Genomic DNA, 13,747 nt, shown 5'->3' on the forward strand with positions numbered 1-13,747 from the left:
CTTTAATTTTTAAAATGATATTAAAATTTCTAAAGGAGTTACATTCTGAACTGCCACTTTGTTTTTTTTTAACTTATCTAAAAGGTTGGTTGAATCTGACAAAATAAAACATAAGAAACTTTGCTCAGGCTATCCAGTAATGAAGTCTAACAGTATGAAAAGTTCAAGTGTTTTCAGAGTCCTTCATCACCCTTTCCCACTTTTACACTTCAGTGTAATATAGTGAGAGGAGTCGAAAACAGACAATCTGACTGACAGAAGCTGGAAGCTAATTCAGAAGAAAAATCACCTTAAATCTTTACAAGCAAGCAGCACTGGAAAAATCATGTGCTGAGCTAGCTGAACCTTTGACCTGACTTTGAGTCACAGATTTTATATTTTGTTCTCTGATGCATTTATTAAAATAACTATTTTTAATTGGAGTTATGGATTAAAATATTTTAACAACTTTTTGCTTAAGACTAGCACTGCATTTAGTTTTCTATTTGTTTACTTGATATGTAAGTAATTTTCTCCTCAAAATTATGAAATACTCAGCTGAGATCAGATTTTACTGGACTTTTAATCCCCAGTTGAATGTAGATTAATCTATTGCCTACATCTTCTTTTAAAATGAGCCCCTAAAATTTTTTCCCTCTATCTATGCAGGATATCTTTGTGAGACTCGTCATCCCCAAAGGACTGTAAAAAAAGTTTATTTTTTTCATTACACAATTTTTCTGGATTTATTTCTACACAGTATCTTACTGAGCATAAAGTTTCAGGAAAACTCTTCTGCAGAATATACAGAAGAACACATGCAAAAGAACATGGCATTTCCCTGAAAGACAATGGGATTTTTATCCTGAGATTTGTCCAGAGATGTGAAATATTGAGAAAACCCCATGCTAGTGACATATTTTCACATGACAGCTTCTAAAATATCTTCTGACATCAACCATGACTGTATATGAAATGCAAAAAAAAGTTTGCTTATTTTGCAATTTCATCAAACACATATTGATGAGATTTGAGCTGATCTCTTTACAGATCTGCAAATGTTGACAATTCATGTAATGCTTTTAAACCAGAATATTCTTTGACAAAATCTATTTCATACAGGAGCGGAAGCTAGATGAAGATGAAAAGGCAGGACGTTATCACTTGAAGCATGTCTGCAATAGCCTAGCAACAGTCTAAATATTCAGTTTGCTTTTTCTTCTATATTTCAATGTGAAGTTTAGGTGATCAAATTTCTGATAAACTTGTACTTTAGCAGCAGTTTCAGTCCTGCAGTGAGTAATGTAAACATACCTCTGCTTTCATGCCAAATATAAAATAATGAGAAAATAAAAGACACAACAAAGGATTATTCATTTCTAGTTCCCAATGTCTTAAGCAATAAATTAGATACTGTATATGGCATTTGTAAAGTTCTGTAGAATTTTATTGGGTATATTCCTTCTTTCCTCTCCATTTTTTCAAGGGAGTTGCATAAAGTAGTGACTCGTTCATTTATTTTATGTTCTTTACAAGCCCTGTGAGAATAATTCATATGAAAGATACAAATATCTGCATACCTAAGAAAGTATAGTATGTTGACCTGATTGAAAAGGACGTCTGGTCAGATCAAGTTCCTTAGAATTGCATGAAAAAGCACTTCATTTACAGGCCATCAATATTAATAACAATCTTTTCAGTAGGTTTTGGGAAAAATTCCAGAAGAATAATCTTCAGCTTTTTAAAAAGGTTCACTACATCTTTTTTTTTTTTTTTTTTCTTTTTTTTTTTTTTTTTTTTAAGAAAGGAAAAGAAATAATTACCCTTAATAAAAAGAAAAGTTCTTAAGTTTATCCCTGATGTAATTTTACCAATTTCTTCAGTGTGGAAATGTGTGGTAATTTTCTCTTGCAGCATCACAAAATGGTAGTATGATATCTTTTGGTCTCAAGGAGAAATTTCTTCCTTTGTAGAGTTAGCAAACCTCTACTGAAGTAAATGGAAAAATTCTTGCTGTGTTGCATTTTAAATCATTTCTGTTTCATATATTCTGTAATAATATTGGAGACTGGATGAAAGAGACAATTCTACCTTTAACTCATAATTTATGTTTCCTATTCTACATCTTTTGTAAATGGGAGCAACTCTAAGCTTACATAAGCAGATATTGACGTGGTCTTTGAAGATAAGGTAATTGCTTCAAACTATTTCTTCCCTTTTCCTATATCCCAACAGCAACCAAGAATAATTGTGTTTAGTGGAATGGCTGTGAATTGACAAAGAAGTTCAAAGATATATCAGAAAATCAGTCTAAGAATAGTTCCTAATAAACCATTGTCAAAGATAGTCACCACTGTGTCCATTACTAATGATTTCTAGTGTGTCAAGAGACATGTCTGTTACTCACCAAACAGTTTAAATAATGTAACTGGAGAAATTGATGTCCATTTATCTGTATAACAGTATTGTTTCTTTCTTGCTCAGCTTCCTTCAGTTTCTAACAAATCTCCGTCTTTTGCAATTCTACATGATAGCCATACCTCTTGATCCACAAGCCTTGTCTCCTAGTCTGTAAGCAAGTTTCAAAGTGCAATAATTGTTGGCTGAAATCTAGCAAAGTTCCTTTTAAAGAACAGGATATAGTCACCACTGAAGGTTTTAATGTGAGTCTGGTTTACATTAGAAGAGATTTACTCTCACTACATGTTTAGCTCCATCCATCTGAAAATGCTGATTTTAACTTCTTTTAAGGTTGATTTTTAACTTCAGAAATAATCATACTCCCAAAAGATGTAATGACATTCTCAGAGGTGCAAAAGACAGAATGTCATCAAGATTGCATATCATCATTCTAATGATAATTTGCCTGAGTCTGTGGCCATGATAGGACTTTTTAATCAATATATTCAAAATATGCTTATTAAAAAATGAAAGCTGTCTTCAGTATAAAGGTGTATTTTTTTCCGTCTCACATTTTATGCAAGCTGGTTAACTTTAATTAGTGCTATTCCTTAACAAAAAAATTAAATAGGTGACTATTTTGTGTTTCAAATAAAAGAAATAATTTTTTAGGTGGTACATTTTAATCCTTTAGAGAGATAAAATATATTTCAGCAGGAGTAATTTTTTGTGACTGTAAAAAAAAAAAGAACAGTAAAAGAACCCCAGAACTATTCCTGATTTACATACGACCTTTTACTTTTACTGTGTCATGGCCTGCAAAATATGTATCCGTATCATTTCACACACTAGTGAATCCAGTACTGAGAGTATTAGAAGATAAATTTGCTGTACTACTTCCCACTGTTATATTGTAGGTATGCTTAAAATTGCCATTAAAAGAACAAGTGGCTAAATGCTTTTACAGTGCTTTTAAGAAAACATTACCTGTCACATTAGAAATATATAAATACAGATTTGTATGTATGTATGTATGTGTACATGTCTATTTATAAAGCACAAATGCACTTGTGAGAGTTCTCTAACAGTCACTTCAGTGTATTATTACTAAACACTGCTAGTGTTTCCTCAACCACCAGAAATTAACAAAGTTAAAGAGGCAGATATCTATACAATTAACAATTTTGACAATATTAGATTTTCTTACTGGTAAAGAATTTCTATGAGTACAGAATTTTACAGAAATCTCAATAAGCCCTGTGTTCCTGTACAGATTCTGGTATCTAACAAACATGAAATTTGAGGGATTTTGAACTTAAAAACATTTTATAGACTTACAATAGACACTTCTAAATCTACTGTAGACACCTGTAATTTACCTACTGCCAGGAAGATTCTAATTGTGCTGTGAAATATGGGGGATAGCAATAATCAATTTGACTCCTCAGGTACTATGAGCAAAGGAGCAAGAAAGAATCTCATGGAAAACCAACAGAAACAGGATGAAAACAAAGCCCACCAGACCTGTCCAAATATTAAGAAAAAATATTTTATGTGATTTTTATAATTGATACTACAAAATTTATGATATAGACTTTCACAAGTAGCCTCTGTAACACAAATATGCTTTAGAGCTCAACATTTGTAACTTAGTACAAAAGTAGCAACATGACAAAATATCATTGTTTCTTCCATGGTGCTTTTTGGACTTCTACCTTCACTCAGTGAGTGGAATCACAATGCAAAGCTGACAGATCTGTTCTCCTGGGCTTAGGCTTCCACTGTCTAGAAGTGCTGTTTGCTGCCCATATATGCAAAATATGACAGCTATTTGTGTTACACAAATGAGGTTTACTCATTAGTTTGATCTCAGTAGCATGCTAATCATATTGTCCCTTGTTATGAAACAAGCACTTTACTTTGTTATGTTTGATATTATGAACCAAGTTTAAAACACAGGAGAATACTTTGGTAATCTGTTTAGGCTTGTTTGTCTCCATAGCTTTATTACATTAGTTATTAAATTTTTTCAGGAACAAGCTAACATCAACATATTTTCTTCAAATGACTTCACGTTAAACGTGTTTCCCAAAAACACTTATTATGTGGAAAAAAAATTCTTTTACAGCAAACACAAGATTCCAATAATTTCATTTTTTATGAAAAGCTATCTGTCTTATCTATCACTCTCCCAGATTGTAACAATGAACTCCTGATAGGAAATCATTTTGATAAAACCTATAACATGATAGTGTTACTGTTTTCTGCTGCCTGGCCCTATCTCATTCTCAAAAGATGGTTTCTCAGAAGGGATCTAATGTATAGAAATGCAGTTTTTGTCTGGAGAATCTCTGCCGTTTTTGCAGATCATTACCTCTTTGGTTTATGGCTTCTCTCGCACGTTAAAATTATGTCAGCTTCTGAGTTTGATGACTATGGTAGCATTAGTCTCAAAACGCAACATGTTCAAATTACACATGTAGCAATAAAGTACCGTTATATCATGATCTCTTCAGTCAAAACACACAAAAAACCAAGCAAAAACCCCAAACAAATGCATTTTATTGTTACATAGTAAGGGGAAAAAAAAAAAATCCTTCTTCCTCTCAATGTCTTGAAACAAAAAGAGATTAATTAATCACTGATATTACCAGCTGACATTATCACAGACAGGAGGCGACCCTTTTTTTTTGATGTTCCAGGAAACATGGAACTAGTCATATGCTAGAACACCGTTCTTCACAGAACCATCCCAATTCAGACTGAAGAAATGACAAAAATAATTACTCACCCTGAGCTTGCAGGTTTGGAACTCAATCAAAAATGCTCTATCCTGAGATCTGAAAAACACAAAACAAAAGCTTTCTGTCACCACTGGCAATAAATATTCAGACATTAGATACACAGTAAAACAAGTAAATGGTAGTTCAATACTGCAAATAATTAATATACATATATGAAAATCAATGGACTTAAACTTTGTATGGAACACTTTGAGAGAAGCACATGTTGTGTCAGAAAAACAACCCAATAAAAGCCTAAGCTTTCAAATGTGTTCAGTCTTTCCCTCCTTTCACCCCAATTGCGTTTTGAAGAAAAATTAATTTTAAGCTCCCTTCTGCAAATGAGCATTTGTGAATTTCTGTGGAAACCAATAATCTCCAGGAATATCTAGATAGAAGACTTCAGACCATTCAAATTATGACTTGAGAAGTTTATTTTTTCATATTTAGCTGCTTTGGAAAACAAATTACTTTAATGCTCAGAAGGTAATAACAAAACCCAGACTATAAGATTTTGGTTCTAGGAGTGGAAGTCAAAATAATTAAAATAGTAATAAAGGATATACTTTTCATGTTTGAAAGGAATCAGAATGCTATGTGACAGCTGATGAGAGTGCATTGGAGTAAAACAATAGAGAGTCTGACTGGGAGTGGATGTTTGTAAATCTGGGGATGCAAAAAAGGAATGTCTTTTATAAAAGCAGAGGAAGAAAACAGATTAGTGCAGCAATCTCCTTTATGATCATCAAATACAAATGATTCATCATTGAATTAACATTCATTTCATGGACCTGGATGCATTTCTTTATAATTGCTAAGATTTGTTAAATTTATCAATACTATAACCATGGTTATTCCATTAATAAGGTTTGAGATTACCCATTAGCTTAATAAGAACAATCTAAAATTGATTTTCCTGCAACAAATTAGTTTCCAACGTTTTGTGTACAGACATTTTTCACTTTCCAGTGCAACATTAACGAAGATTAATGCTCAAAATTTAAAATCTGGCAAATAAATAGTAGAAAATACAGAAAGTAAAAACGTGTCTCTTTGAACAATAGAAAAAAAGGATGTATTGAAAAATCATGCATAAACATGATATAAAATTTATGTTAGTTTTATGCTAATAGTAATTAACATATAAAAGCAGAATATTAAATGCTATAGTGATAATCTATGCTTTGGAGGAAGTATGTCTCTGTAATCTAAAGATTATTCAAGACAACCTATTAACAGATTATCCATTCAGTGCTTGCAGTGTGGCCAAGTGCTAACAGTTTTTCCATGGTGTTTGCATTAGATAAATTAGTTTTGTGGGTTTGGGGTTTTTTTGTTCATTTTATAGGTTTTTCTTTGTTTGTTTTTTTTTTTTTGGTTGTCTGGTTGATTGTTTTTTTGTTTGTTTGTTTTCAGGGATTGTTGTTGAGTTATGCTGTTTCATTTGGTTTCTTTTTTTTTATTTTCATGGCTCATTCTTTTTCCCGAAGCATTTTAGGCATGTTCAAAAAAAGAACCTGAGGAAAAAAGTGTATATATTTAGCCTTTCTCTATATTAAAATAGTCAATTTGGCTTAATTTTAAAAGTTTTAAACTTCCACCGCAAAAACACATTCATGTCTTAGGTCTCTCAACCTGCTGAACACTCTGTTGTGTCACTGCAGAAGCAATCATTCAATATTGCCACTATATTTCTATGGAGAAACAAGAGAAAAGAAAAAGCTCCAAAAAAGTTCCTATCTTAAAAGTTTAACTTACTCTTATCTCTCCAAACAAATTTTCTCACTACATTCTTTTGTGTTTTGTACTTTTCTTCCCTTCCCTTGTCTTATGACAACAGAACTACATGATCACTAATAGGATAATCACAGAGGAAGTGAAAATATGTCACTTAATCCAAATATACTTTGTAAGCAGATGGTCCAAAAGAGTTTTAATTAACCTGTCTCGCAACATCTTTTTTTCTATTTTATTATTTTGAATCTGTTGCAGGGGGGACATTTGTGCTAGACTGTTTTGCTATAGTTTTAAACAGTTGATAAAAAATTTATGTAGGATTGAAATTGGTTGCAAAAACAGACGTACTACTCCTTCCCTACAGAATCAGTTGAATGTAGCAGCGTGCTGATCACTACACAGAAAACTCTCAAGTACTTTAAATGAGGAAATTGTAGGTTAATAGTCCTCAAGCATAAGCTTAGTTGTGCTGTGAACTAAAATACTGATCTAGAAAAGCTGTAAATTCTTTGTGTCCACAAACTTTCCTGCTCCACAAATTCATCTTGGGAGTTTTGATTAAACATTCTCAGGTTTAGATGAAAAGTGCTGGTTTTATGTATTATTTCTGTGTATATAAAAAGAAAATATTGATAGTTCATTGTAATGCATTGCCAGCAAATTAATTGCACTTTGGAAAGAACAGGAATTCTACCTCCTGGAAGTAATTTGGTTTAATTTAAAGTAAAAAGTGATTTATTCTCTAAGTTTACAGGCATACAACTCAATGACATTATTCAGCAACATTTAAATGCTTATCCAGTTCCCGGTATTGCAGAATGTTTCTTCAACAATTGTCAAGATTTTAAGGCTTGTTTTCCCAAATTTATTTAAGTTTCACAAGACCTGCAATCATCACAATTTTCGAAAACAAGCAGGAGGCTATTATAACATTATTCCATTGACATTATTATGCAATTAAAATCACTGATAATGCCCATTAACTAAGTAGACTACTGGATTTTTAATCTCCTTCCACAACTTCACTTATTTAAAGGCACCATGGAAACTACCAGGCAGTAACCATTTCTGTATGATGACTCATCACTGGGCAATGATATTTTACCTCTATTTCAATGGGTCAGGAGAAAAATAAAAGGATTAAAATGCTGTTTTCAGTGGTCTTTTTCAATTTGAGTTTAAACTACTGGTTATAATCCAGCATACAGAAAAAAGTTCCACTACTTTTATGATGATGATTACGAAGACAAATTCCAGGAGGAATTCTAACAGTGTGTATTACCACTTTGCTCCCATTAATTCTGATTTCCTTGTGCAAAGGTTGCACCAAGTATCAACAAACTGAAATAGTTAAATTCAGTCCCAGGAAAAACATTGTCCAAAATCTTATTTCAGTCCTAATAGTAACACCCTGAGATATTAATTCCAAAAGGAGAATATAATTAACAATAAGGAGTTTTCCAAATAGGCTATTGAAGAGGAATTATTAAAATTTCATTGAGGTTTAATTTTTTTTACTGCAATATCTTGTTCATTTTTGCATGTCTAAAGTATTTTTTCATGGAGAAAAGGAGAGTTGGAGGTCAGTCTTTTCTCCCAGGTAACAAGTGACAGGACAAGAAGAAATGGCCTGAAGTTGCAACAGGGGAGGTTTAGACTGGATATTAAGAAAAACTCCTTCACTGAAAGGGTAGTCAGGCATTGGAGTAAGTTGCCCAGGGAAGTGGTGGAATCAGCATCCCTGGAAGTGTTAAAAAACTTGTAGATGTGGTACTTGGGGAAATAGTTTAGTGGTGAACACAGCAGTTCTGGGTGGAAGGTTGGATTTGATCATCTTAGATGTCTTTTCCAACCTTAATGATTGTATTATTCTATGAATACAAGATCCTTCTTCTATTTCTTTTTAAGAAACTTCTTGGATTTTAGAGGGACAACATAATGATAAAGAGACGGGTAGTAGTTTCATAGATTATTGTGTTATCTAGTTTTTTCACAACTGGAAAAAATTCAAGTGAAGCCTAAATTAAGAAGAATAGGAATTAATTTTATTTAGGACTACTCTGTAATTTTCCTAATAACTGTGTCCCCTTCTCTTAAAAACCTGTCAGATATTACTTATTCCCAAGACTATGTTAGATCCATGTGCTTTAATTATGGCAATATTCCAACAGTAGACATTTTACAACCTTTTTCTCTTCTTACTGAATGAAAACCTTTGTCAACCTCATAACATTTCTTGAAAAGACACAAAACATGCCTGCTGAAGAAATTAAATTTTGTAATCCCATTTTTTTAACCTCCTGAAGGAATATTCTGGTTTATAACAAAATAGAGGTTGATATAGATCAAAACCTAAGAATTCAAAAAAGTATGCAATTCAATTATCCTATGGAAATTATATTCATAATAACCTACATAAACTTCTTGGCAGATAATCTATACTCGCATAAAATACCTCACTTTTCCCTTCTTCTCAGTATTAATTTTAATTGAAAACCCAGCTTTGTTGCCAAAATATTACAGTTTGATCTTCCCTGACACAGCATAGAACCCATATTTTACATGACAATACTCTCAAATGCTTCCTATTAAAGACTATTTCTTGTGGTATTCCTTTGTTCGTTCCTTTTGTTTATGTGCTGAAATGTCTACATCTGGACTTCAGGGTAGATGCCTTTTTAAGTTAAGTGTTCATGATGCTCAGTTGCACACCTTGCAGTATGTTCTTATTATTTACTAGAGTAAAACCTTACTTGCCTTTATCTACCCTTATCTACTTGCCTTTAAAAGTAATATCAGGTGTATAGAGCATACAGGTAAGGAGCTATGCTATGCCTAAATAGGTCCTGAAATTTCAATGTTTGAGAAGCAGTAGCGTGGGATCTATTAAAGAATTTTTCTATGCTGTACTGGAACATGTAGTATTAGTCTCTGTTAAAAAATTGTGCTTCTGCTATCTATCCAACTATTTCTGTTTTATTTTTGTGCATTTTGTGGTGGTATTCTTGCATTTTTCTTGCACACTGTTGCTTTTGGATAAGCCATCTAATTTGCCAGGATTTTTGTAAATTCTAATCCTATCCTCTGGGGCTTTTACAGTCCTGCCCAGCTGTCCATCAGCCACAGATTTTTAAAACTCATCGTTTCTTCCATCATTCAAATCTTTTTTCTTTTAGACACTGAATAACAACATAGCCAAAACAGCCCCCTGTGGAACTCCCCAATTGAAATGATAATAATGATTCCTTGTTAACTGAAAGCAATTTTTTCAAACAGTTGGTGGTTATATCTGATTCAGATTTTGCTGGTCTGCTTAAAAGAATGCAGTAGCACACACACCCTTCTTCCCCCTTAATAAAAATGTAGTTGCATAATATTTCTTTTTTTTTTTCCCCTCATGAAAAAGATCATGCTTTAGCAATTCATAAATAAATCTGCCTTAAAGAATCAAAGGCATAAAAAAACATTTCAGCAAAAGTAATTTTCATAATTAGCACCATCTATAAACAGTATGAATTTTCCTCAAACTGCATTTATGTTAACATTTTCTTTCAGTACCATGTTGGTAATTTTAAAATCAAAGTTGCAGGAGGCTTGTCACTTTAGTTATACAGTCCCTGATAAATGGTGATCTATAAAACCTGTACTATGGGTTAAGAATATATATACAGGTATCAGAATATACATTAGACTGTAAATAGACACTCCTTAATAATATGCCTGTGACCATGAAACTGATTTTAAACAGAGGACAAATCTGAGAAAATATGATGTAAACATTTCTAGTAAGATATTGTGTAATTTTCAAAGGAAAAATGGTTTATGTCAGTTCAGTCTAACATATTTGTGTCTTATTCAGTTCTTACAATTTGAAATCAGGGGAGTCAAACGTTCTCACATGAAAAGGCTGAAGTCCAACAGGATTTAGATTAAGAACTGTTGGGTTTTTTTTTCTCTCATGCAGTTGTAAAGGTCTTCAAACTTGAAAGTGTTCAGGAGAAGTGCTGGATATCCAGTTATGTTACCATCTTTGTGATGTGCAGATAAAATTGAGATTATTAACTTTTTATAAAAAGTGTAACATGCTAATTACCTTTACAGGGACTGCACATAAATTCTGTTTTATTCATTCATAAACATACTAAGTGAAACTACCAAAGAGAGTTGTTTTCTCAGTTTAAAAAGTTTTGGATACAATATTCTTGATTAACAAACTACTCATGAATTTAAAACCTGTAGTTGAGAAAGAACATCTGACACCTCCTTAATGAAAAAAGTGAACACAACTGTATTGTGAACTGGAAGGAAGCTAATTCTTGGTACTAATTGGTCATGATACATCCTAGGATAGGCAATTATTAGGGGTTATTATCATGCTATCAGCTAACACTTGTTAGAGAAAAGGTAGCTCTGAAACAACAGAAATGTCTGTAGATAAAGGATTCAAATGCTATTAGCAACAGCAAGTGATGTAGCATGAGTCATTTATGAATGAGGATGTCTCTATCCACTGAGTTATAAAATTAAATAAATTATTGAAAATAAAAATATGCAATTTGAATATTTGGTCTAAGCCTTCAGTTTACATGTTATTCAGATCTTGAAGCTGTTCTTTAGAGTTTCTACTATCCAATTACAATAAATTTTTAGACTTAACCCTGTGGTGGAATTTCCATTATGTAAAAATGTTAGTCATCAGTTCTCTAATGTATTTAGGGTTTTTAAAACAAATTTAAAACTTCATTGCCTTTGGGATTGTTTTCCCCTTTATTTAATATTTTAGTTACTTTTTTGATCTGGTATTTCTTCAGCTAGTGGTTTATTTTTTCTTTAATCAATTTGCCCACAAAGCAGAAAAAAGAAGTAACATCAGCATAATCTAGTCAATCTTTTAATTGACCATATCAGAAGGCCATTCCCACTTTTCAAACCTTGGACTATTCTCATGATTACAGTCGTATCATGTAGATTTCCATTCCTGGCTAATATGTTTAACAAGTGGTTAAAAAACTAGAAAGTTAATGTCTGTAAAAAATTTAAAAATATTTTTCCTTAAAACAAGTATCCAAGACCCCTAGAAAAATTACTTTTACCATGGGGAAAAGCAGCATCTGCAGAAATGTTTAATCAGATCATTGTCTTGACAAAAGCATCCCACAATATACACAAGGACCTGGGCTTTGCATTGATTATATCAATCTACCAAATATTAAAGACTGATGTATGTAAAGTTATATGTGCTCTGACACTCAGAGTTTCTGGTTTAGTCAGATAATCTATGGTATGCAGATATTAGCACTGCAAAAAGCAAAGTCTCAGACAAACATCACCTTCAAAACATCCTCTGCAAAACTTAAATGGTAAAAAAATAAAGGACATTTTTATCAGAAGACACACCACAAAGACTTGGGTAAAAAAGAATAAGACCCAAAAGAATAAGAGTCTGACTTTATCCAAGGCACAAGAAATGCCGAATAAGTAATATAAGCTTATTGGTGGAACTTATGAAGAACTGATAAAAAACTTAGCTTACTGACAATTTGCAGAACTCAGTAGTACGTCATAATGTTATTTCATACTTATAGAAGAATGAAGACTTAATTTTTCTAAAACAAACAAAAAATAAATTGTCTGTACAAAAAAAAAGAAACCTACAACCTAAGAATTTTCAGGTAACACTTTACAATTTCACAGGAGGAGGAGGTCATATGATAAGATGAATGAGGCATAAGATTTAGTACTTCCCTTCATAATGCCCATTTAAAAAAGTAGTTATATTAATATTGCTTATATTATTATTGTTGGTATTAATAATCCATTTTTAGTGTTTCACAAAATCACAGAACAGTTAGAGTTGGAAGGAATCTCTGGAAATTCCACTGCCAAGGTAGGATCACCTAGAGTAGATTACACAGAATCACATCCAGGTTGGTTTTGAATGTCTCCAGAGAGGGAGACTCCATGACCTCCATGGACACCCTGATCCACAAGGACCACTGAGTCCAACTCTGAAGCAAATGGCCTATACAGAGATTTAACCCACGACCTTGGCGTGATTAGCATCATCCTCTAACCAGCTGAGCTAATCTCACAGTCAGGCCTGCTCAGCCTCCGGAAGAGATGATTGAGAGAGGACCTTATCAATGTTTCTAAATATCTAAAGAGGGAGTGCTAAGGACAACCAACAACCAACAATAGGACAAGGGGACATGGGCTCAAGCTCTGCCAGGGGAGGTTTAGGTCAGATGTTAGGAAGAAATTCTTTACAGAGAGGGTTATCAGGCATTGGAACGGCCTACCCAGAGAGGTGGTGGATTCACCATCCCTGGAGGTTTTTAAAAAGAGATTGGACGTGGCCCTTAGTGCCATGATATAGTAATTGGAGTTGGATCAGGGGTTGGACTTGATGATCTTGGAGGTCTTTTCCAACCCAATCTATACTATGATACTATACTATGAATGGAGCCAGACTTTTCTTGATGGTGCCAAGCAACAGGACAAGAGGCAATGGACAGAAACTGATGCACGGAAAGTTCCGCCAGAACACGAGGAAGAACTTCTTTACTGTGCAGGTGACTGTGCACTAGAATAGGCTGCCCAGAGAGGTTGCGGAGTCTCCCTTACTGGACATAATCCAGAACCACCTGGACACAATCCCGTGCCATGTGCTCTAGGATGACCCTGCTTAAGCAGGGAAGTTGAATCAGATCCACTGTGTTCCCTTCCAACCTGAACGATCCTGTGATTCTGTGAAGTAGAGGGGGAAGATCACCTCCCTCGCCCCACTGGCCACACTTTTCCCGATGCACCCCAGGATACCATTGGCCCTCCTGATTGCAAGGGCACAC

General features: G+C 33.5%; 1 protein-coding gene across 47 annotated transcripts in view; it reads right to left on the reverse strand.

Moving 5' to 3' along the window:
- Nucleotides 1-13,747, reverse strand: part of PTPRD (protein tyrosine phosphatase, receptor type D) — a 1,162,785-nt gene that overhangs the window by 668,162 nt on the left and 480,876 nt on the right. For all 47 annotated transcript variants that reach the window (XM_027635107.1, XM_027635108.1, XM_027635120.1 and 44 more), the window contains one exon: nucleotides 5,171-5,219. The gene's annotated coding sequence lies outside the window, so the exon portion shown is untranslated. The remainder of the gene's footprint in view (nucleotides 1-5,170; nucleotides 5,220-13,747) is intronic.

This window comes from Corapipo altera, unplaced genomic scaffold, assembly GCF_003945725.1.
Source record: "Corapipo altera isolate COAL_440 unplaced genomic scaffold, ASM394572v1 61411, whole genome shotgun sequence".
In the NCBI taxonomy this organism is placed as follows: domain Eukaryota; kingdom Metazoa; phylum Chordata; class Aves; order Passeriformes; family Pipridae; genus Corapipo; species Corapipo altera.